This window comes from Oncorhynchus kisutch, linkage group LG8, assembly GCF_002021735.2.
Source record: "Oncorhynchus kisutch isolate 150728-3 linkage group LG8, Okis_V2, whole genome shotgun sequence".
Taxonomy (NCBI): Eukaryota; Metazoa; Chordata; class Actinopteri; order Salmoniformes; family Salmonidae; genus Oncorhynchus; species Oncorhynchus kisutch.
The window spans coordinates 12972428-12996234 of record NC_034181.2 but is presented as its reverse complement, the minus strand read 5'-3'; the positions used below and the strand labels follow the sequence as shown (position 1 = coordinate 12996234).

General features: G+C 43.2%; 1 protein-coding gene across 1 annotated transcript in view; it reads right to left on the bottom strand.

Moving 5' to 3' along the window:
* The window catches only part of LOC109895166 (reticulon-4 receptor), a 69004-nt gene that overhangs the window by 20842 nt on the left and 24355 nt on the right, over positions 1-23807 (bottom strand). The window lies entirely within an intron of this gene.

Below are 23807 nucleotides of genomic sequence, written 5' to 3'. Positions count from 1 at the left end.
AAATCAAGTTGTTTGTTATGCTGATAGCAATGCTTACACCTCCTTGTGTGAAGTGTTTCATCAAGATAGAGAAATAATCATAGACTATTTAAAAATGCTTTCTGTCCCAGACTCAAACAACCAAGAGGCCCAATAAAGTGGCACTTCATACTGAAAAGAACCACATTGAGAACTCTAATACTATCTACTCTGCCTGCAATCTCTGCATCTGTCTGAAAGGTTCATTAACGTACCATTCTCGTGTTTTGGCACCAAACTGTTTCAGACTGGTATTTGTTTTCTGCTTAACATTTAGAGACTGTTAACAAATGTTTTCTGCCCAGAATAAACAAGCCAGCAGCCCACATTATCTACTCTGTCTGCAATCTCTACATCAACATGACAGGTTAATTATGTCTTTGGCACCATTTTAGACTGGCACTTGTTATTTTCTTCATTGTCTTGGGCATAGTTATGCAGTTAGTTAGCCTATTTAGAAACCGTTTAAGCCCCAGAAGCCCAATAAAACAGTTGTTCATGCTTAAAAAGGCATTACAGTCAGACCTTTAACATTATGGACTTCGTCCAGAACACTTTGATAGGATCATTACCGCAAAATTCTAGGGTTTGCCGTTTGGTACCTAGTCGTTTAAGAATGCCACTTCTTGTCTGCTTGTCAACAACAAAGAGGGAAGTTGAGATGAACTCTGTTTGCGTTCGGGTTACAAATTGGAGGACAATAAATCAAACAAGGCACTAACTCTCGACCTACACACTAAATCTCATCCACTTCTTAAGTGTTCAATTTACAGAGCATTGTGAGCGGTAGACGGTGATAGAATTGCCTGGTTGCACGCTGCTTCAACTCTTTCTCTGGAGCTCAACGTGATCTTTCAACCCCTTATTTTCTCTTACAGGATGGAAGCATTAAAAGTGTGCAGTACCAGCCATTTTAAAAGTTACAGTTGCACAAAGAGTTTCAGGCAATTAATGTTCTGTATCCTGGTTTTCAATGTGACAGGCTGAAATCTGAACTGTGAATGGTTTGAGAGACACACCACTATCGACGCCTCTCTTATCTATTTAATGTGTCATGTAACCGCTCGCTGTCTGCTCTGGTTCTGCCAGCTCTGCACTTTGGTGGAGGGCTGCGCTACTGTAGCTGACTAAGCAGGGATGCGACAAACGTCTCATCTACAATCATCTCAGGCTTAGCCAGATTGGGACAGGCCGAAAGGTACGATTCAACTGATGAACCCAGATGAAGTACGTCAGCAAAGCCTAACAAATGGCTAATCCTTCTGTGATGGCTAGAGTGTCATACTGGGGTTCAACTTAGAAGCCACATGAATAACTCGAAAGCACAAATAAAATGAACACACACACCGAGTTCTGTATGGTTTAGAAATCTGCAGCTTCCACCAGCATCTGCCATCCCAACCTCCACATGCAAGCCAGAGAATGAATGATACAAACGTTTGTTAAATTTAAAGAGTTTTGCTATTCCCCAGCCAGTCAGCGATAGATTCATTGGACTTAAAAGCCTGCAATGCTGTAGAAAATACAAATTAACCTAGCTTTATTAGATCCAGCAATCTACATGGAGCTGATTGAAGCTTGATTGACATAAAATGTGTGCGTGTCTGTGTGTGTGAGTGTGTATGTACATGTGTGATATTTCACCCTCAAGGTAGCAGTAGCACTTGGTCTTGCATCGTACATACAGTAGAATACAACACAATGCTACCATGCCGATTGCTAAGAGGCTTGCTTTACATACCACACAATGGCATGCAGCTGACAGATGGTCTGCCTTGTTTTTGAAAAAGGAACTGAACTGAAGTGACATCTTAGATTCCTTTGTCCTGTCTCTGTGCTCTGGTATTTTATGGGTCAATTCAATTTCTTATCCAACACTTTATGTGCCACTCTGCTTTGTTAGGAGTGTAATGGACAGGCACACAGCTGGATGAATGGGACAGATGGATTGCATAGTGTAGGTGTAGGGATTGATTTACAAGGTTACAAGCTCTTGAGGTGTGTGTGTGTGGGTGTACCCGTGTGTACATATTTTTGTATGAGAATGTTGTTGTTGACATAACGACTCTGCAATAGTTATGGTACTTCAAGTACTGCTATAGCGATGGTATTACAAGTCACTATCCAGCCACCTCAGCCTACAGTAAAGATCCTCATCTCTTCTACAGCATTAGAACCAACGAGGCTCAACTCACATTTGTATTTACATTTTTTTTGTTAACTCGGCAAGTCATTTAAGAACAAATTCTTATTTACAATGATGACCTACCTTGGACAAACTCTAACCCGGACGACACTGTGTGAGTTGTGCACCGCCAACCACAGCCGGTTGTGATACAGGCTGGAATTGAACCAGGGTCTGTAGTGACGCCCCTAGCACTGAGATACAGTGCCTTAGACCGCTGCGCCATTCGGGAGCCCAAACATAACAAATGTGTTTACTCATGTGGCATCTCAATTGATATCCTTTAGCTATCTATTGCCTAACACAATGGATATGTAATATGGTTGCACAACACAACTGGAGTCCCATCATGTCTCATCACCAATGTGGATGGCTAACTATGCAGCTTTAAAGGCGCAATCTGTGATTTTCATATACATTTTTGGTATTTTAAATATACAGAAGAATAACACCTATACAGTAAATGCTTCATGAGATGAGGTCAACATTAGTGGAGAGCAAACATCCCTTAATAATCGTAGTATGGATATACAGGGCATTTGGGAAAGTATTCAGACCTTTTACCTTTTTCAACATTTTGTTACATTACAGCCTTATTCTAAAATGGATTCAAATTAGTATTTTTTTCTCATCAATCTACACACAAAACCCCATAATGACAAAGTAAAAACCGGTTAGTAGAAATTAATACAGGAGGAGTGATTCCCACAAGGCTTAGCCCCAACGGATACAGTAAGCTCCCATCACAGAGCTCTACTTATTCAAGACCATCTATTTCCGATCCTCAGGCAGCACCCTTGAGGCACGTTGACCTGGAAAAGACAGACCCTCTCTCTATTTTCATCTCTGCAAGCTAACGCATTAGGACCAACCATACAGTAGGCCTTAGTTCTGTTCTGTGATTCTGTCCAATAATATCAGAACTGTTCTCCTCTCAGCTGTACTGTAGTGTTTTCTGAAAAATATTTCCAAACTCAAAGCTGTTTCCACCCAAGATGATTTGTGAAAATTAAACTTAAATTTCTACTAACATAATGTCAGGCCATATACTGTAGGCCCAGTAATAAGAGAACTGTTCTCTCCGTTACTGTGGTATTTTCCAACGGATTCTCTTTTCAAAATAGCAATGTCAAACAGAACATTTACTGCTTAGTGCCTGTAAATCCCATTTGTGTTTGCTCCATACTGAACTGTGTGTGTGTGTGGGTGGATAGCTGACATCACGGGGGCACACATTCTCATATCTACTCTTCTGCCTCCACATATCTCAACATATCGCCATTTACAGTGCCCTCTGGAATAATTTGGCCAGTGAAGCATTTTCTCTTCTTTGGCTCTAAACTCCAACAGTTTGTATTTGGAATCAAGCAATGAGGTTAAAGTGCAAACTGTCGGCTTTAAATTGAGGGTATCGGGTGAACCGTTTAGAAATTACAGCACTTTTTTTGTACATTGTCTCCCATTTCAGGGGAGCAAAAGTATTGTTCTACAAATTCACTTATTTATTTAAAAAGATGAGTATTTGGTACAATGTTCATAGCACACAATGACTACATGAAGCTTGTTGGACGCATTTGTTGGATGCATTTGCTGTTTGATTTGTTTGAGTTTCAGATTATTACTATAGAATGGAAATGAAAGGTAAATAATGAATTACTATGGAATAGAAATGACTGGTAAATAATATATTGTGTCTTTTTCGAGTCACATTTATAGTAAATAAGAATAAAATATGTTTCTAAAGACATCTACATTCGTTATGTCTCCTCCGTTCTCCCGCTCTGGCGCTCGACGTCACCGGTCTACTAACTACCGGTCCTGGCAACCCATCTTTACGCATACCTGGCAACCATCATTACGCACACCTGGCAACCATCATTACGCACACCTGGCAACCATCATTACACACACCTGGCAACCATCATTACGCACACCTGGCAACCATCATTACGCATACCTGGCAACCATCATTACGTACACCTGGCAACCATCATTACGTACACCTGGCAACCATCATTACGCACACCTGGCAACCATCATTAAGCCCACCTGGCAACCATCATTAAGTACACCTGGCAACCATCATTACGCATACCTGGCAACCATCATTACGCATACCTGGCAACCATCATTACGCACACCTGGCAATCATCATTAAGCACACCTGGCAACCATCATTAAGCACACCTGGCAACCATCATTACGCACACCTGGCAACCATCATTACGGATACCTGGCAACCATCATTACGCACACCTGGCAACCATCATTAAGCACACCTGGCAACCATCATTACACACACCTGGCAATCATCATTAAGCACACCTGGCAACCATCATTAAGCACACCTGGCAACCATCATTACGCATTTATCTAGCACTCTGTTTTGTCAATCATCTGGTAGCATTGTTTGTGTTTCTATGTCAACGCTTCTCCTGTTTTGTATCATCTGTGTTCGTTATCATTAAACTCACTAATCGCACCTGCTTCCTGACTCACTGCGTCTACGTCACAACATTAATGTGGATGCTACCATGATTACGGATAATCCTGAATGAATTGTAAAAATATCATACCCCCAAGACATGCTAACTTCTAACCATTACAGTATAACAGGGGAGGTTGTCATTTTTGGGGAGTTGTGATATTTGTGCGTATATATTCAGGATTATCTGTAATCATGGTAGTATCCACATTCATGTAGAAGTGTTTAGAAACATATTATATTCTTATATACAATCAAAGTGACTCCAAAACGACACAATACATTATTTACCATTCATTTCTATTGGGCACAAAATAATCTGAAACAACCAAAACAAAAAGAAAATGGAGATTCTTTACCAGGCTAAAACTATTTTGAGGAAGTGATGAGAAAGGGACCACCTAGGGATGTAGTGAGTAAGGAGAAGAAAAGAGGAGAAATCTCCCTCTTCGTGCTATGACAGAATGACAGGTGGGAAGACAGAGGTTGTAAGTCCCAGACTTGAATTCGATCAGTCCTGCTCTGTTCTGCTCTGAATTCCTTCCAGAGCAGGATGCCTTAATGTGGACGTACTGTACGTCATAGTCGCCATCTGCTCCTCTTTTTGATGTTTGCTGCTGTCGACACACTGCATAGCATCAAGCTGGCCTATCTGGCATAGCATCAAGTTGGCCTAGCTGGCCTAGCTGGCAAACGGTGCTGGGAACAAGACCCCATTTGTACCGGGACTAGTGCTGGGGACTCTTCAGCGAATGATGCAATCCTAACATCTCCTCGGTGCTTCACAGTAGGGACACAGGGGGGCACTTAGGAGGGAAGAGAGGGGACGGAATGGGCGGCAATCCGCACCACAAATTCTGATTCTTAATTTTTTTGTGAGGGCTTTTGAGCAAGGGATTTTTTGGGAACGCTCCCCCAAAACACAGAGAGAGAAAGAGAGAGAGAGAAAGCTGGGCTGGTTTAATGAGCCCACTTCAGAGGTTCTGTTGTAGCGAACAGAGCTGAGCGGTCGGTCTCCTTTAGAAGGATGAAGAGAGAAAGACGTGAATTATTTACCAGCTGTCTCTGTATCGCCACGCCCCGTACAGACAAAGAGCCCTGCTGCAGGAAAATAGCTTTTCTGCAGAGGAGACTGAATGATAAGGAGGGTGAGAGAGAAAGAGACCTGATCTGCTGTCTCCTCTGCCTCCTAATCTGCTGTCCCCTCTGTTTCCTAATCTGCTGTCTCCTCTGCCTCCTGATCTGCTGTCTCCTCCGCCTCCTGATCTGCTGTCTCCTCTGTCTCCTGATCTGCTGTCTCCTCCGCCTCCTAATCTGCTGTCCCCTCTGCCTCCTGATCTGCTGTCTCCTCTGCCTCCTGATCTGCTGTCTCCTCTGCCTCCTGATCTGCTGTCTCCTCTGTCTCCTAATCTGCTGTCCCTTCTCTCCCTTCTGTCTCCTGATCTGCTGTCCCCTCTGTCTCCTAATCTGCTGTCTCCTCTGTCTCCTGATCTGCTGTCCCCTCTGTCTCCTAATCTGCTGTCTCCTCTGTCTCCTGATCTGCTGTGTCCTCTGTCTCCTAATCTGCTGTCTCCTGATAAGGCAGATAAATGTGTTCTTTACATCTGAGCCCTCCATGGATCAGTCACCTATTTCATTCCAAAGGTGGAGTCCTGGCCATTCGCACGTCAACGATGGGAAGCCATCATCCCGCCACCTCTCTTTATCGCCAGTGTGAAGGATGAGCCCAGACTCAGGGTGACGCCACATCGCCCCCCTCTATCCGCCCGTGCCACCTGGGATGCATTCAGCGAGATAGAGGAGGGAAGGAGGGAGGGAGAGAAGGGACAGTGAGGGGTGCGGAAAGGAAAGGCAGTTTGGAGAAGCTTGTCGAGGAGGGTGGCTATCTGATAAGGGCAGGATCCAATGGCAGCGAGAAGGAGCATCTGTGTCGCACCGTGGCGTCTCCAATCCGAGCGATGAGACCTCGTTTTCTAGCTAACTATCTCCCCAAATCCGACACGACACACCTCGGCTTGTCGCAAATGGAGTCTGAACAAGCCATGGCGAGATGAGCTGGAAGGATAAACATGTCAGCGACTCAGCTGGCATCCTTCTGAGACTTCTCCAAAGCTTTTATTTTCTTTCACCATGGCCCCCCTCAGGTCTGATCTAGGATCAGGACCCCCTGTGCATACTATCTCATTAATTATTCAACTCCAACTATGAAATGCTTTCTGAATACTGGCCCAGGTGTTTGTCCCTGTTCCAAACAAACAGTATACAGTACTGTAACCATGTGCCAGGGTACTGTAGGACGCCCCAGATGATATACAGCACTTGCTGCTGCTATGGAGCCTGGGTAATGAGTCACTCTACCCCTGGAGAAAAACAATTGTGTATTTTTAAACTGCATCCTTCAGCTGTTCTTTGCTCCCAGGAGCAGTGCCTAGCTGCCTGCCTGTTAGATCTTGGTTGGCTGTGAAATTAATGCAATTTTCAGCAGTTGGCGCTAATGGGCATACGTGGACCCACTCCTGGTCCAGCCAATGGACCTGTTGGTGAGAACTCAACTCTCAACACATCACAATGGGCATGAGATTGCATGTATGTAGTTCTAGAAGTGACACGTGTCGAAAGCACTGTACTGTAAGTTGTTAGGACAAAACATCAGAGAATTTAGAGTGCTGATAATGGAGGTCCCAATATTAGTACAGTAAACATGTGTGTGCCTGTGTGCCTGTGTGCCTGTGTACCTGTGTGCCTGTGTACCTGTGTACCTGTGTGCCTGTGTGCCTGTGTACCTGTGTGCCTGTGTACCTGTGTGCCTGTGTACCTGTGTACTTGTGTACCTGTGTGCCTGTGTGCCTGTGTACCTGTATGCCTGTGTGCCTGTGTACCTGTGTACCTGTGTACCTGTGTGCCTGTGTACCTGTGTGCCTGTGTGCCTGTGTACCTGTGTACCTGTGTGCCTGTGTGCCTGTGTACCTGTGTACCTGTGTGCCTGTGTACCTGTGTACCTGTGTACCTGTGTGCCTGTGTACCTGTGTACCTGTGTGCCTGTGTACCTGTGTACCTGTGTACCTGTGTGCCTGTGTGCCTGTGTACCTGTGTGTCTGTGTGCCTGTGTGCCTGTGTGCCTGTGTACCTGTGTGCCTGTGTACCTGTGTACCTGTGTGCCTGTGTGCCTGTGTACCTGTGTACCTGTGTGTCTGTGTGCCTGTGTGCCTGTGTACCTGTGTACCTGTGTGCCTGTGTACCTGTGTGCCTGTGTACCTGTGTACCTGTGTACCTGTGTGCCTGTGTACCTGTGTGCCTGTGTGCCTGTGTACCTGTGTACCTGTGTGCCTGTGTACCTGTGTGCCTGTGTACTTGTGTACCTGTGTACCTGTGTGCCTGTGTACCTGTGTGCCTGTGTGCCTGTGTACCTGTGTACCTGTGTACCTGTGTGCCTGTGTACCTGTGTGTCTGTGTACCTGTGTGCATGCATGAAATATGAAATAGCAGCCAGCCAGCAGAGGCGAGAGACACACAGAGCAACAAAGCCCACTTGATCTCCACTCATAAACAAAAGCTGTGCTCTGCAGCTGAGGATTCTGCTTACAGAGGCTGTCTGCATTCCCACCTCATCACTTGGGTAGACATCACCTGACAGCAGGGATTTCCATCATTCTGCTGAGCTTCAAACACAACGGTTCCCACTGGGCAAAACTGGTTGAATCAAAAACAGTTCTCCGTCATTTCAACCCCAAAAATCATTGTGATGATTTTGAATCAACGTGGAAAACTTATGTAATCAATTTAAGGGCATTTAGTATTTTTTTCATCCTACTTTTATCTTAAGCATTTGACATTTGTTGTTGATTTCACGCTGAATTCACTTGAGTTGACAACTAACACATGAGCGTGCACGCACACATACACACAGACACCAGTGCCCACTGCTACAAGCCCCTGTCCTGATGATGTGAATGCTCCAGTTTTAGAGTTTTCACAGGTTCCCTAATGCAAAGAATACTTATTTGGGACTCGCTGAAATAGATCATGTGTACCCCCTCATCAAATCCTCATTAGCAAGCCTTTCTTAATGACCAATATGGGTATTCTTATTTATGCACAGTTTTCTTTGCAGGAAATGGCTTTTTAACAGAATCAGGGACAATAGCAGGGCGATATACAACAGTCACTTGATAAGCGTTAGAGAACAATCACAATGCCTTTCTACGTCTATGTATGAAAAGAGCGACCTTGCAGTACAGCATCGTGGTTGGTTTCCATAGTTCCATTAGCTATATGGAGGAGGTTGTTGGGGATATACGCTATTCAGCTGGATAAGATACACATCCCTACAGTATCCCATTCAACTAGGACTGAAAAGAGCTCTGTACAGTATCTTTGGCTAACAATAGAACATAATGTTTCCCATCCCCTTTCTACATTCATTATCTTTAGTGGATGTTTGTCAATGCAAACTACCTGTTGTACGACAAAGAAGCAAAGATGGTATATCATCAATTACAGTGTATAAGTGTACAGCCAAATAACGAAAAACAAACACTTAAAGTATGTATTTTTTATAGGCACAAAATAGCTTCAAAACAGATAGCCAGCGCTACAAACAACATAAATGTTTAGATAATTTATACCTACTCATTCAACTTCTTTTATCTTACTAGCCTGCTGCTAGCATTAATATCTCACAGTTGCCAATGAAACCAACAACTGTTAAACACAGTTTCATTCCAGCTAAATGTTTGGTGTTGATGTCTTCATATATCAAAACAACAGAGATGAAAATATGCTAAAGTAGGTCTTTGTCACTTAACAAATGCCAAAGTCTATACTTAAAAAATATGCTACTGCTTTGTCACTTCAGAAATGCCTTAGCCTATACTTTTTAATCAGTTTGAGGACCTGTGTAGCCTCAATACATAAAGGAGCTTGACAAGCACATTATGATTAATGATGCATTACCCTCTGGGTCTGAATAAGAGCTCAATTAGCCGCCAGGGCTAGAAGGGCTAAAAGCTTGTCATTAGCTCCACAGGCTAATCCCATGTCTTTTGTTACTCTTGGTAACCGCATGGGGTTAGAAGGAAAACATGTCCAACATCTGTTAAATACATAGCCTGGTAACTGCTTTTATGAACAACTATTCAACAACATAACAACATACTGTTTGTAGCACAATCCTTGTAGTTGCCATTTATGTGACGGTGACTGTGTGACATGACTTACCCATATTCCCCATCTACCGTTGCTCTCCTCTCTTGCCCTTGGTGGCTGCCCGCCTGTGACAACAATCACCGAGAGAAATTAAATTAAACTATTTTAAGTTAAATTAGTTCCTCCATGATGTTAATATTTGATGGAGGCTGGGCCTTCCTGGCCTCCTGAGAGGAATCAGCCATGCTTAATCCACACTCCTTCTCCCTGGGGTCTTTCCGCACTGCTTTAAGTGATAGAAGACTTGTATCTTCTCCTCATGAGGCACAACAGGGAAAGGCTGAATAGGCTGAATATTTCATATACTTCATATAGTGTCCCAAATGGCCCCTTCTTGCCTACATCATGCACTCATTTTGATTAGTGCCCATAGGGAATAGGGTGCCAAATGGGACACAACCATAGCTACAGTAGTCTGCACCAGTTATACAAGGACAGCTAGTACATCACATCACAGAACACCAACAATACAGCACAGTTGAGTACAGTTTGTGCTGTTCCCTCTAGTGAGGACCATGCCCTCATGGGAAAACATGGCTTGCCATCTGCTCTACCTGCCTCAGTGGAAACAACAGACAGAAGGAAAGACAGAGAGACCGAGAGAGAAGAGAGAGAGACTGACAAAGACTTAGACAGAGAGAGAGAGAGGAAGACCGATAGACGCAGAGAGAGGGAGCACCACTCCAGAACAGATTGCAGAGGCAGTGGCACAGGTACAAGGCAACTAGCTAAATGCAGGATGAAAAGAGCCGTCAGAGTGAGAGGATTTGATCAGGGGGGCTGGGCTGACACTGTAGACCCATGACTGATGCATATTGCGGCAGGCACAGAAAATGAGCCACTGTGCAATGGGGGAGAGAGCAGAGGAATTAGCTTCGATAGAAAATGTAGCCATGAGGAGAGACACCAGAATCATGCACACATGACTCACCTCAATCAGAATACTAAGTAGCCCGCTGATATTTTTAATAGATTAAGATTAATGTGGGCCAACTGACTCACACAGCCGTGCATGCATTCACGCACACACATATGCATGCATGTAAGCATACTCACACTCCCCCTCACCCCTCACCCACCACCCCAAACACACACCCCACCCTCACCCACTCACCACCCCAAACACACACACACACCCACCCTCCCTCCCTCCCTCCCTCCCTCCCTCCCTCCCTCCCTCCCTCCCTCCCTCCCTCCCTCCCTCCCTCCCTCCCTCCCTCCCTCCCTCCCTCCCTCCCTCCCTCACCCACTCACCATCCTAGACACACACTACATAGATAGCAGGCAAGTATTATGAGACGGTGGAAGAGATCCAAGCGTCTCAATGTGTCATGTAGTAAAGTTGTGAGAAAAGCTCAAGCTTGCCCCCTAGTGGTCATCCCAATCCCAACTATTAACATGGTCTCTGCTCCACAGGGAGTCTTGGATGTCCTTCTTCTGATTGGGTGGGCTTGCTGTTACTACTTTATAATGAAATACCCTAACACATCTCTGATCAAAAGCCCTATTAAGCATTTTGCCCTGTACAGACCTAAATCCCCACTCTCCAAACTCCTATATAGGTTAACATTGATTACGATTTCATATGAGACTCCATTCCATGTTTGTAGTATAGTTAATAAGTCCTCCATGGCAGTAGTATAAGATGTCTGAGAGCCACTGTGACTATGTGATCACATTCTCTGTGCCTTGGTCTCTGTAGCTCGTCTGAAACATGCCTTTCTGTCAGAAGGAAGGAGTGTGTGCGTGCATGCTTGCCTGTGTCTAAAGGAGGAGGGGCAGAGATGTCAAAAAGCTCATTATATGGTCTGCGATGAATCCATTAGAAACGGTATTCATTGATTCATGATTTGATTCTGCTTGACATATCTCTACGAATACGTTTCTGCAGTAAATGGGGCAATCAACAGCACTAACACACATACGCACACGCACACACACACATACGCACACGCACACGCACGCACACACAGACACACACACACACACACACACACACACACACACACACACACACACACACACACACACACACACACACACACACACACACATGTTCTGGCATCATAAGGTACACTAGGAAGACAGAGGGAGCTAGGCTGCAGTATTTAACAACAGTAGAAGGATACAACAACCTGTCAAGAGAGGTGTTGCTTATAAAAGTGTATGGTAATTTATTGCCCAGCAGCTTGCATTAAGTCAAGAAGTAGATGAATCCTATGACAAATACAATTAAAAGGATCCAAAAAAAGTGATCTACTCTATCAAGAAGGAACACTTTCAAAATCCTCCACAGTTCAACAACACATTAAAATAGTGCTATATGGTTCTTTGTCACAAGGCAACTGAAACCGGAACACAAACCAATGCCAGAGGATGAGCTTTACATCACACACATGATACAGTGCTTTATGTGTTGTGAACATATACAGTAGCAACACAAGAGGCGGATGGCACTGGTATTCATTCAAATCTTCTGCAACCTTCAATTCCTTGCTCTGGCATCACCTGTCACTATGATGATCACCTCTCCATCACGTCCCATCCATCTGTAGAATATTGGGGATCACCTCTCCATCAGGTCCCATCCATCTGTAGAATATAGGGGACCACCTCGCCATCAAGTCCTATCCATCTGTAGAATATAGGGGACCAACCTCGCCATCACGTCCCATCCATCTGTGGAATATAGGGGACCACCTCGCCATCACGTCCCATCCTTCTGTGAAATATAGGGGACCACCTCGCCATCACGTCCCATCCTTCTGTGAAATATAGGGGACCACCTCGCCATCACGTCCCATCCATCTGTGGAATATAGGGGACCACCTCACCATCACGTCCCATCCATCTGTGAAATATAGGGGACCACCTCCCCCTCATGCCCCATCCATCTGTGGAATATAAGGGACCATCTCGCCATCACGTCCCATCCATCTGTGAAATATAGGGGACCACCTCCCCCTCATGCCCCATCCATCTGTAGAATATAAGGGACCATCTCGCCATCACGTCCCATCCATCTGTGAAATTCAGGGGACCACCTCAATCTCACACCTCATCCATCTGTGGAATATAAATGACCACCTCACCCTCACGTCCCATCCATATGTGGAATAAATATAACGAATTCTTGCTGACCCTCATGTCCTAGACGGCAATCCGAAGGGATAAGGTAAACATGGCTTGTCTCAACCATCAGCAGTACGTACGGCCATGGTCTCTATATTTAAGGGTCCATGCTAGCAGATAGCTGACAGCTCAAATCCCAGCAGTCAATGGACTGAATATAAAACAGCATCGAACCACATCGTCCGACCGTTAAATGTGAAAGGAATGTCTTCTCTGCTGCAAATGAATGTTTATGATTGTCAATAGAGGGTGTCATTAGATATAATAAATCCCTGAAATCTACAGTTGAAGTCGGAAGTTTACATACACCTTAGCCAAAAACATTTAAACTCCGTTTTTCACAATTCCTGATATTTAATCAGAGTTAAAATTCCCTGTCTTAGGTCAGTTAGGATCACCACATTATTTTAAGAATGAAAAATGTCAGAATAATAGTTGAGATAATGATTATTTTCAGCTTTTATTTCTTTCATCACGTTCCCAGTGGGTCAGAAGTTTACATACGCATTGCCTTTAAATTGTTTAACTTGGGGCAAACGCTTCGGGTAGCCTTCCACAAGCTTCCCACAATAAGTTGGGTGAATTGTGACCCATTCCTCCTGACAGAGCTGGTGTAACTGAGTGAGGTTTGTAGGCCTCCTTGCTCGCTTTTTCAGTTCTGCCCACATATTTTCTATGAGATTGAGGTCAGGGCTTTGTTATGGCCACTCCAATACCTTGACTTTGTTGTCCTTAAGCCATTTTGCCACAACTTTGGAAGTATGCTTGTGGTCATTGACCATTTGGAAGACCCATTTGCAACCAAGCTTTACCTTCCTGACTGATGTCTTGAGATGTTGCTTCAATATATCCACATAATTTTCCTACCCCCACAACATGATGCTGCCACCCCGTGCTTCATGGTTTGGATGGTGTTCTTCGGCTTGCAAGCCTCCCCTTTTTTCCTCCTAACATAACGATGGTCATTATGGCCAAACAGTTCTATTTTGGTTTCATCAGACCAGAGGACATTTCTCCAAAATGTATCATCTTTGTCCCCATGTGCAGTTGCAAACCGTAGTCTGGCTTTTTTATGGCGGTTGTGGAGCTTTGGATTCTTCCTTGCTGAGCGGCCATTCAGGTTATGTCGATATACAACTCGTTTTACTGTGGATATAGATACTTTTGTAGCTGTTTCCTCCAGCATCTTCACAGGGTCCTTTGCTGTTGTTCTGGGATGGATTTGCACTTTTCGCACCAAAGTAAGTTCATCTCTAGGAGACAGAACACGTTTTCCTGAGCAGAAATGACGGCTGCGTGGTCCCATGGTGTTTATACTTGCGTGCTATTGTTTGTACAGATGAACATGGTACCTTCGGGCATTTGGAAATTGCTCTCAAGGATGAACCAGATTTGTGGAGGTCTACAATTTTTTTCTGAGATCTTGGCTGATTAGGTTGATTTTCCCATGATGTCAAGCAAAGAGGCATTGAAATACATCCAGAGATACACCTCCAATTGACTCAAATAATGTCAATTAGCCTATCAGATGCTTCTAAAGCCATGACATAATTTTCTGGAATTTTCCAAGCTGTTTAAAGGCACAGTCAACATAGTGTATGTAAACTTCTGACCCACTGGAATTGTGATAAATTAAATAATCTGTCTGTAAACAATTGTTGGAGATTTGACTTGTGTCATGCACAAAGTACATGTCCTAACCGACTTGCCAAAACTATGGTTTGTTAACAAGACATTTGTGCCGTGGTTGAAAAATGAGTTTTAATGACTCCAACCTAAGTGTATGTAAACTTCCGACTTCAACTGTAGGTATTACAGACTCGGTCAGAGGGTGGTTGAAAATGTCAGTGAAGACACTTGTCAGTTGGTCCGCGCATGCTCTGAGTACACTCCTGGTAATCTGTCTGGCCCCGCGGCCTTATGAATGTTGACCTGTTTAAAGGTCTTGCTCACATCGGCTACAAAGAGCGTGATCCCACAGTCATCAGGGACAGCTGCTGCACTCATGCATGTTTCAGGGTTGCTTTCCTCCAAGCTTGCATAAAAGGATTTTAGCACGTCTGGTAGGCTCGTGTCATTGGGCAGCTTGCGGCTGGGTTTTTAGTACATAATAGTTTGCAAGCCCTGTTACATGTAGTGATTCCTATATTGATGATGTAAAGAATATTTGCTGGTCTGTGGTGTGTAATGAGGAGTAACCAGACGCCTCACTTGACGCATTTATGAAACTACTTACTCCAGTTACTAAAAAGCACGCACCCGTTACGAAAATGACGATAAACAAAACTGTTATATCCCCTTGGATTGATGAGGAATTGAAAAAATGTGTGGTTGAGAGGGATGAGGCAAAAGGTAGTTACGTCTGGCAGCCCAACTGATTGGCAAATGTACTGCAAATTAAGAAATCATGTGACTAAATAAAAAAATTAAATAAACTACACTATGAAACAAAGATAAACTATATAAAGAATGATAGTAAAAAGCTTTGGGGTGCCTTAAATTACATTTTGGGAAAAAAAGCCAACTCGGATCCTTCATTCATTGAATCAGATGGCTCATTCATCACAAAGCCCAATGATATTGCAAACTACATTAATTACTTTTTCATCGGCAAGATAGGAAAACTTAGGGATGACATACCACCAACAAATGCTGACACTACACATCCAAGTATATTGGACCAAATCATGAAAGACAAGAATTGTACTTTTGAATTCCGTAAAGTCAGTGTGGAAGAGGTGAATTTTTTTTTGTTGTCAATCAACAATGACAAGCCACTGGGATCTGAAAATCTGGATGGAAAATTACTGAGGATAATAGCAGAAGATCTTGCCACTCCTATTTGCCACATCTTCAATTTAAGCCTACTAGAGAGTGTGTCCTCAGGCCTGGAGGGAAGCTAAAGTCATTCTGCTACTCAAGAATAGTAAAGCCCCCTTTACTGGCTCAAATAACCGATCAGCCTGTTTTCAACCCTTAGTAGACCTCTGGAAAAATGGTGTTTGACCAGATACAATGCTATTTCACAGTAAACAAATTGACAACAGAATTTCAGCATGCTCATAGGGAATGACACTCAACAAGCACAGCACTCAGACAAATGACTGATGATTGGCTGAGAGAAATTGAGGATACAATGATTGTGGGGGCTGTCTTGTTAGACTTCAGTGCAGCTTTTGACATTATCGATCATAGTCTGCTGCTTGAAAAATGTTTGGGTTATGGCTTTACACCCCCTGCTATAATATGGATAAAGAGTTACTTGTCTAACAGAACACAGAGTGTGTAATGGAAGCCTCTCAAATATAATCCAGTTAGAATCAGGAATTCCCCAGGGTAGCTGTTTAGGCCCCTTTCTTTTACATTTTTTTACTAACTACATGCCACAGACTTTCAGTAAAGCCAGAGTGTCTATTTATGCGGATGACTCAACACTATACACGTCAGCTACTACAGCGACTGAAATGACTGCAACACTCAACAAAGAGCTGCAGTTAGTTTCAGAGTGGGTGGAAAGGAATAAGTTAGCCCTAAATATTTCTAAAACTCAAAGCATTGTATTTGGAACAAAACACTAACTAAACCTCAACTAAATCTTGTAATAAATAATGTGGAAATTGAGCAAGTTGAGATGACTAAACTGCTTGGAGTAACACTAGATTGTAAACTGTCATGGTCAAAACATTTTGATGCAGTAGTAGCTAAGATGGAGAGAAGTATGTCTATATTAAACTGATGCTCTGCCTTCGTAACAACACTATCAACATGGCAGGTCCTACAGGTCCTAGTTTTGTTGCACCTTCACTACTGTTCAGTCCTGTGGTTAGGTGTCACAAAAAAGGACTTAGGAAAATTGCAACTGGCTCAGAACAGGGCAGCACGGCTGGCCCTTGGATATACACAGAGAGCTAATATTAATAATATGCATATCAATCTCTCCTGGCTGAAAGTGGAGGAGAGATTGACTTTATCACTACTTTTATTTTGGAGAGGTATTGACATGTTGAATGCACCGAGCTGTCTCTCTAAACTACTGGCACACAGCTCGGACACCCATGCATACCCCACAAGACATGCCACAAGAGGTCTCCTCACAGTCCCCAAATCCAGAACAGACTATGGGAGGCACACAGTACTACATAGAGCCATGACTACATGGAACTCTATTCCTCATCAAGTAACTGACACAAGCAGTAAAATTAGATTTAAAAAATAGATAAAAACACCTTATGGAACAGTGGGGACTGTGAAGCAACACCAACATTGGCACACACACACACACTCACACTCACACACACATGATCACATACACACTATACATACGCATGGATTTAGTACTGTAGATATGTGGTAGTGGTGGAATAGGGGCCTGAGGGCACACAGTGTGTTGTGAAATCTTTGAATGGATTGTAATGTTTTTAAAATTGCATAAACTGCCTTAATTTTGCTGGACCCCAGGAAGTGTAGCTCCTGCTTTGGCAGCAGCTAATGGGGATCCATAATAAATACAAATATAAGTTCATCAGACGAGCGTCACAGCCGGTGTGGTAGGATTCAATCTTAGTCCTGTATTGACGCTTTGCATGTTTGATTGTTCGTCTAAGGGCACAACAGGATTTCTTATTACCAACCGGATTAGTGTCCCGCTCCTTGAAAGTGGCAGTTCTAGCCTTTAGCTTGATGCAGATGTTGCCTGTAATCCATGGCTTCTGGTTAGGATATGTACACACAGTCACTGTGGGGGGGACGTCCTCGATGCACTTATTGATAAAGCCGGTGGCTGAGGTGGTACTGTATACTCCTTAGTGCCATTGGATGAATCCCGGAACATATTCCAGTCTGTGCTTCCAAACAGTCCTGTAGCGTAGCATCCACCTCATCTGACCAATCATCTGACCAATCATAGATACAAGAGGGTAAATAGAAAATATTCACTAGAATGGTGATATTTAGCAGAGTTGGGGACTTGACGAATTGGGGACTATTTGGCATAATTGGAGACTTGAAGTTGGTACTTAGCCGACAGTGAATGAATGACAAGTCTGATATTTGTTATCTGAGCCTGAAGTTGGACTACTGTGCAAGTCTGCCATGTTCCACCGCAGTCCCCAAGCAGTGCAGCGCACATGCCTTACAGCAGGATATCACCACCACTTTGGAGACCTGGCTGTCAGACCTTGGCTCAAAGTCAAAGTTTATCTCTCAGAGGCCAAGTCTTGGCAGGGGCTGAGAATAGCTACAGTTTTTGCAACAGAAGCCTTAGTTGTTTGTTGCTTCATTCAGTTGATTGGATTTATGTGGTTTGACGAGAGGCTTTACTTTCCTTCCTTGCCAAATACTTCCCTTGTTTCCGCAGGTCTAATGGGGTAGAACATGTTTCGAGACAAGGGCCCAGAATTTTTACCCGGTCAGGTCATGTAATCAGGAAAAAATGTAAATCTTTGCAAAATTCTTATTTCTTATATATGGAATTATTATTCTCTCATTCACAAGAGTTTCTGGTCAGGAAAACCTGCTGGCGCTAAATCATTTTCCAGGTTTTTAAAGTTTCTTATTTGAGGTATAACACATTGTCATAATTTAATTCTAAAGCACTGTTAGGTTCTAAACAAAGAGAGTCCTACCTTATCAGTGACTGAAACCAGATGTTGCCCTTTGCCTCTCTCAATAGGATACATGAGATTTAACAATAGCATGTTCTGACAGAATGTTCTGTAAACTTTCTGCACTCCCTTTCTCACTCAGTAACTTTCCATACACCTAGTTATGATCCACCTTCCATTGACCCCAACATATACATTCGTTATACATCTATAAATCGTAGTATGGAATCCAACAGTACAATGTGGAGAAAGAGTAGTGATTAATGGATATGAATCAGAACCCAGCAGTCTGATTGGCACCTAGCTCAGAGTCCCACACCTAAACTTTAAGACTTCTCCTAACTAACTTTAAGACTTCTTCTAGCTAACAGTAAGACTTCACCTAGCTAATTTTAAGATCTCCTATCTAACTTCAAGACTTCTCCTAGTTAACTATAATACTTATTCTATAGCTAACTTTGATTTCTTCTAGCTAACTTTAAGACCTCCTAGCTAACTTTAAGACTTCTCCTAGCTATCTTGCCTCCATCATGATTTAATAAGACATGGTAAACAATTCTGACTGACAATCCTGATACACCAACCCATTATCTTAACATTTCTGCTTCCCATAGCGTAACAAATTGGTTGTCCTAACCATGACACCCCTACAGAATGTAGGATCAATTAGGATAAAAAGAAGGAGGGGATAAACATATATTTGTGAAAAGAGAATCCATTTGACCTATTCATTTTCATGGATTTCATCCCCAGACAACATTAGACTACATCCATCAGATGACTACGTATCACAACAACTACGTAACACACAGATAAGCAGACAGAACAACCAAACAACAGAGAGAGACTGAACAACAGAGAGATTTTATATTTAATCTTTATTTAACTAGGCAAGTGAGTTAATAACAAATTATTATTTACAATAACGGCCTAAGAACAGTGGTTTAAGTGCCTTGTTCAAGGGCAGAACGACAGATTTTTACATTGTCAGTTCGGGGATTCGATCTAGCAACCTTTCAGTTACTGGCAAGTGGCCCAATGCTCTAACCACTGCCTGCCGCCCCGATAGAGATAGACAGACAGCCAGGCAGACAGACAGAATGAACGACAGAGCGCCAGACAGATAGACAGACAGACAGACTGAACAACAGACAGACAGACTGAACGACAGAGAGATAGACAAACAGACCAAAGGACAGAGAGAGACAGACAGGGATCAAATCATATGGAAACAAATAGGATGAGCAACTGCCCTTTACAGTAAAAGTGCCCCATTACACAAGGTTACTATCGACCTTATGCGGCAGGCTGATGCTGCTCTACCATTGAGCAAACAGGGCTTAGTGGGGGGGAAAGCAAAGCTAGCTATCGCATTATTGGGAGGAAAAAAGGGACTTTAGGGATTAAAGTTTTTATTTTTTGAATTGAATATCAGAATGTGGGAACAGGCTGGGATAAATAAACAAAAGCAATGAAATCCTCTTGTCCCTTTTGAATATTTTATATCATCGTGTCTGCTTGTGTTTAAAACAGATTTCTTTGTTTTGTTTGGTGACTGTTGTGTATGTATGTGAGTGTGCCTGACAAGGGATTTAGTCCTTTTGAAGGCTTGTTTCCAATATGAGATGACCAGGTGGACCATATCGGGAGAGAAGGAGAAAGAGAACGGAGATAGGGAGAGAGAGAGAGAGAAAAAAAGGGAGAGAGAGAAAAAAAAGTAGAGCGAGAGAGATTGAAGGGAGAGAGAGAGAGAAGGGAGAGAAAGAGAGAGAGAGAAGGGAGAGAGAGAGAAAGATAGAGAAGGGAGAGAGTGAGACAGAGAGATAGAGAGAGAAGGGAGAGAGAGAGAGAAGGGCGAGAAAGAGAGAGAGAGAAGGGAGAGAAAGAGAGAGAGAAGGGAGAGAGAGAGAGAAAGATAGAGAAGGGAGAGAGCAAGTCAGAGAGATAGAGAGAGAAGGGAGAGAGCAAGGTATTAATTAAGCATGCACAGGGATACGGGGAGACTAGCAATAGAGTAATATAGAGAGAAACTGAATAGAAATAGGTACTCTTAAATGCCCACCGCAGTCAAAAACATGTGTTTTATATATATTTCTACACTATGAGGTTGGAATAATACTGTGAAATTGTGAAAATTATGATAATGCCCTTTTAGTGTAAGAGCTGTTTGAAAAGGCTGCCTGAAATTTCAGCCTGTTTTGGTGGGATGGAGTTTTGGCCTGTCACCAGGCAGTAAATGAGTTACTAAGCCAACAAGAAAGAGAGTTCTAAACCTCTCTGCCAATAACAAGTAGTTTTCAATTGTTCACTCCCAACTCAGACCACTCCCAGACAGTCCTACTGTAGCTACATTCTTGCTTGAGAAAATGCTCTTTGCTAAGAAGCTATTTTTCTTTCCATTAGACCATTTTAATTGAAAACAATCACATTAAGGTACTTAATTATTACCCAGAAATTATTTGATATTGAAATCAAAACAGCTGCATTGGACCTTTAACAAAATTACCTTATTCACACTGGAGTATTTGCCTTTAAGCCTGTGTAAATGTCAGTTGGAATTGAACACCACCATGCAGAATGACGTGATGAATCTCAGACAGTCTCTCTCCTCTCTCTGTAAGACCCAGATCTTATCAGGAGGACAGAGGACTTAAAGTCAACCTAAAGGTGCAACAAATCAACACTTTGAAGATGAAGGCGTGGGCTTATTTTTGTGTCAGTTCCACATTCCCAACGGGAGTCAGCCAGGCCTGCTACTTCAGTTCAGTCCCGTAGTAGGCCCAGACCCCCAAACCTGAGAAGATAAGATATCTGCTTCTCAGAAGAAAGGTATCTGAGCTGCTTGAAAAGATAAGGTGACATCACTCCGCCAGACCTCAACGGTCAGTCTGGTCAGCAGCTCAGATAACAACCTGGATGGAGCCGTGGAGCCGTGCCGCTGGAGTGGTGACTGGCAGCCCCTTGAGTAGGCAGCTAAGAAGGTAACTGGAGAAATGAGCTGTCGCTCATGTTTGGGGATAGGTTGAAATGGTCCTCATATACACTACAAGCACCTTGGCCATTCAATTCTTAAGCTGCCCGAAGAGAGATAGTGAGTGATAATACTATGATAAAATGCGAAACGTATCTATTTGTGTATTCTTCAGCATTTCCTTTGCAGCTGTATTGATTTCTCAAGCAATAGACACAATATCCAAACATATTTTGAAACAATGAATCATTTTCGGTTGTGAGGTTCACTGAGAACCTAATTCTCCTTTCGCTGACTTCTAACTTTACTGCACCCTCTGTATTATCAGAAGCCATTACCATGGCAACATACTTTTGAGGGATTACAAAATGGAGGGCACCAAAGTACAGCAGTAGGGATCCAAACCAACGGAAGTGACTCGGACAACATCAGAAAGGTAGTAATTCACAGCAGCAAGTGTTTTGTGATTTGGCAACCGTTGAACCCAACATGTCCGAGAGTTATTTCAGAACAGTGCGGTGCTCCTGAAAGTCTTATGTGAATTAGCTTCAGTATGTTTATTGGTGTTTGACTCACTTGACTCATTCCTTTTAGCTCCTAGTGGAGCAGAGGCCCAAATGCATCTCAAGAATTTGAGAGTTTTACGTCGTCAAAACTTTAAAGCAGAACAACTAAGCAGGGCACTAACACGCTCCCTGGCGTCATCAGTTTTGTTTTGATTTCACCTCACAGTAGCGAAAGCCCATTTGAGTGCAACTTTTCATTCATCATTCCATTCTAATTACCCCAAAGGCAATTAGCAGAGCCAATAAGTTGTGTTAGCTATCACCCTGAGTAAATCAAAGGCTAATATCCTCATGGCATGCTGTAACGTATATCAAGATGACAGGCGATGGCGGGCAGGTACAGTATATGACATGAATGAAGAGAACAGATTGGAGCAGAGCCACAGATATATGTAAAAATGTACTGTCCATATATAGCTCTGGATGGGAGGCTTCTTAAAAACTGAGAGAGTGTACCAAGAAGTATGTAGTGTATATAAAAGGGCATGTAGGAGGTATAGATCTGTTGAAAGAGAACTTCTTTGGTTAAAGACGTAAAGACTGGGTTTGAAGAGGAGAGATGAAAGCAGGTGGAGAATGCTGTGGAGTGTATCAGTATTCACACACTCCTCCATCTCTCTCTCTCTCTCTCTCTCTCTCTCTCTCATCCCCTATTCCTTTTCAGAAGCGTATCTATCTTCTCTCTGTCTTCAGTCTCTCTCTCTCTCTACCTCCTCCTCTCTCTCTCTCTCTCCCTCTCTTTCCCTTTATTTTCTCCCGCATAGTACATAGGACCACTTCACATCATAATGCACCTTCAGGATTATTTTTTGTTGTTGTTGACTTCGCTGTTTGCTGCATCTTAAACATGGAATATGAGGTGACAGAAAAGTTTGGTGGGAAAGAGAGGGAGGCAGGGAGGATTGAATGGTTGAAGTTCACTTTGAAAACCTGGAAAACTTACTCTGACTGACTGTGATCGGCTGAGTCCCATATGGGAGTATTGTGCCTCGCCTATTGTAGCTAGTGACATGGTTGAAATGTACTCAATATTGAAAGAAAGAAAACAAAAACAGTTGGCTGGAAAACTTTCAAAGAATGGCTACAGTGATGAAATATACATGGGGTTCTGCTACTGGGCAGGGAATGAGAGAGAGAGGCGTTTGTCTGTTAGGTGAAGAGGATGAGGTGTGTGTTGCTGTGTAAGGGGCGGAAGTTGGATCCACCAAAATAGATGATATTCCCATCTCCCTGATGCTGTGGGAGGGAGGCACAAAAACAACGTACCGCTGTTTGTGTTTTCACACATTTAGAGTTTTTCTTTTCACGCTCCTCCCCTCTTAGATTCATGCCACTTTGAGCTCCTACCCTAACAGCCCTCCCATGTCAGCTCAACCCACTGAACTGAACTGAGGCAGACAGACAGGCCACCTTTCTCAGCCTGACTGTTGCTGCTTACAGTGAATATGTGTGTTATTATCACGATAGTGGTACAATGACGTACTAACAGGCCCACCTTGGAATTACATGCAAATCACAAACCATGCTGCCTATATTCATGTTCTTTCCCTATAGTTACACCTGTGTTTTACACCTGTATCACAAACTGTATGCTACAACTATGACAACATAGTCACACAGCTACTGTTCACACATAGTGACA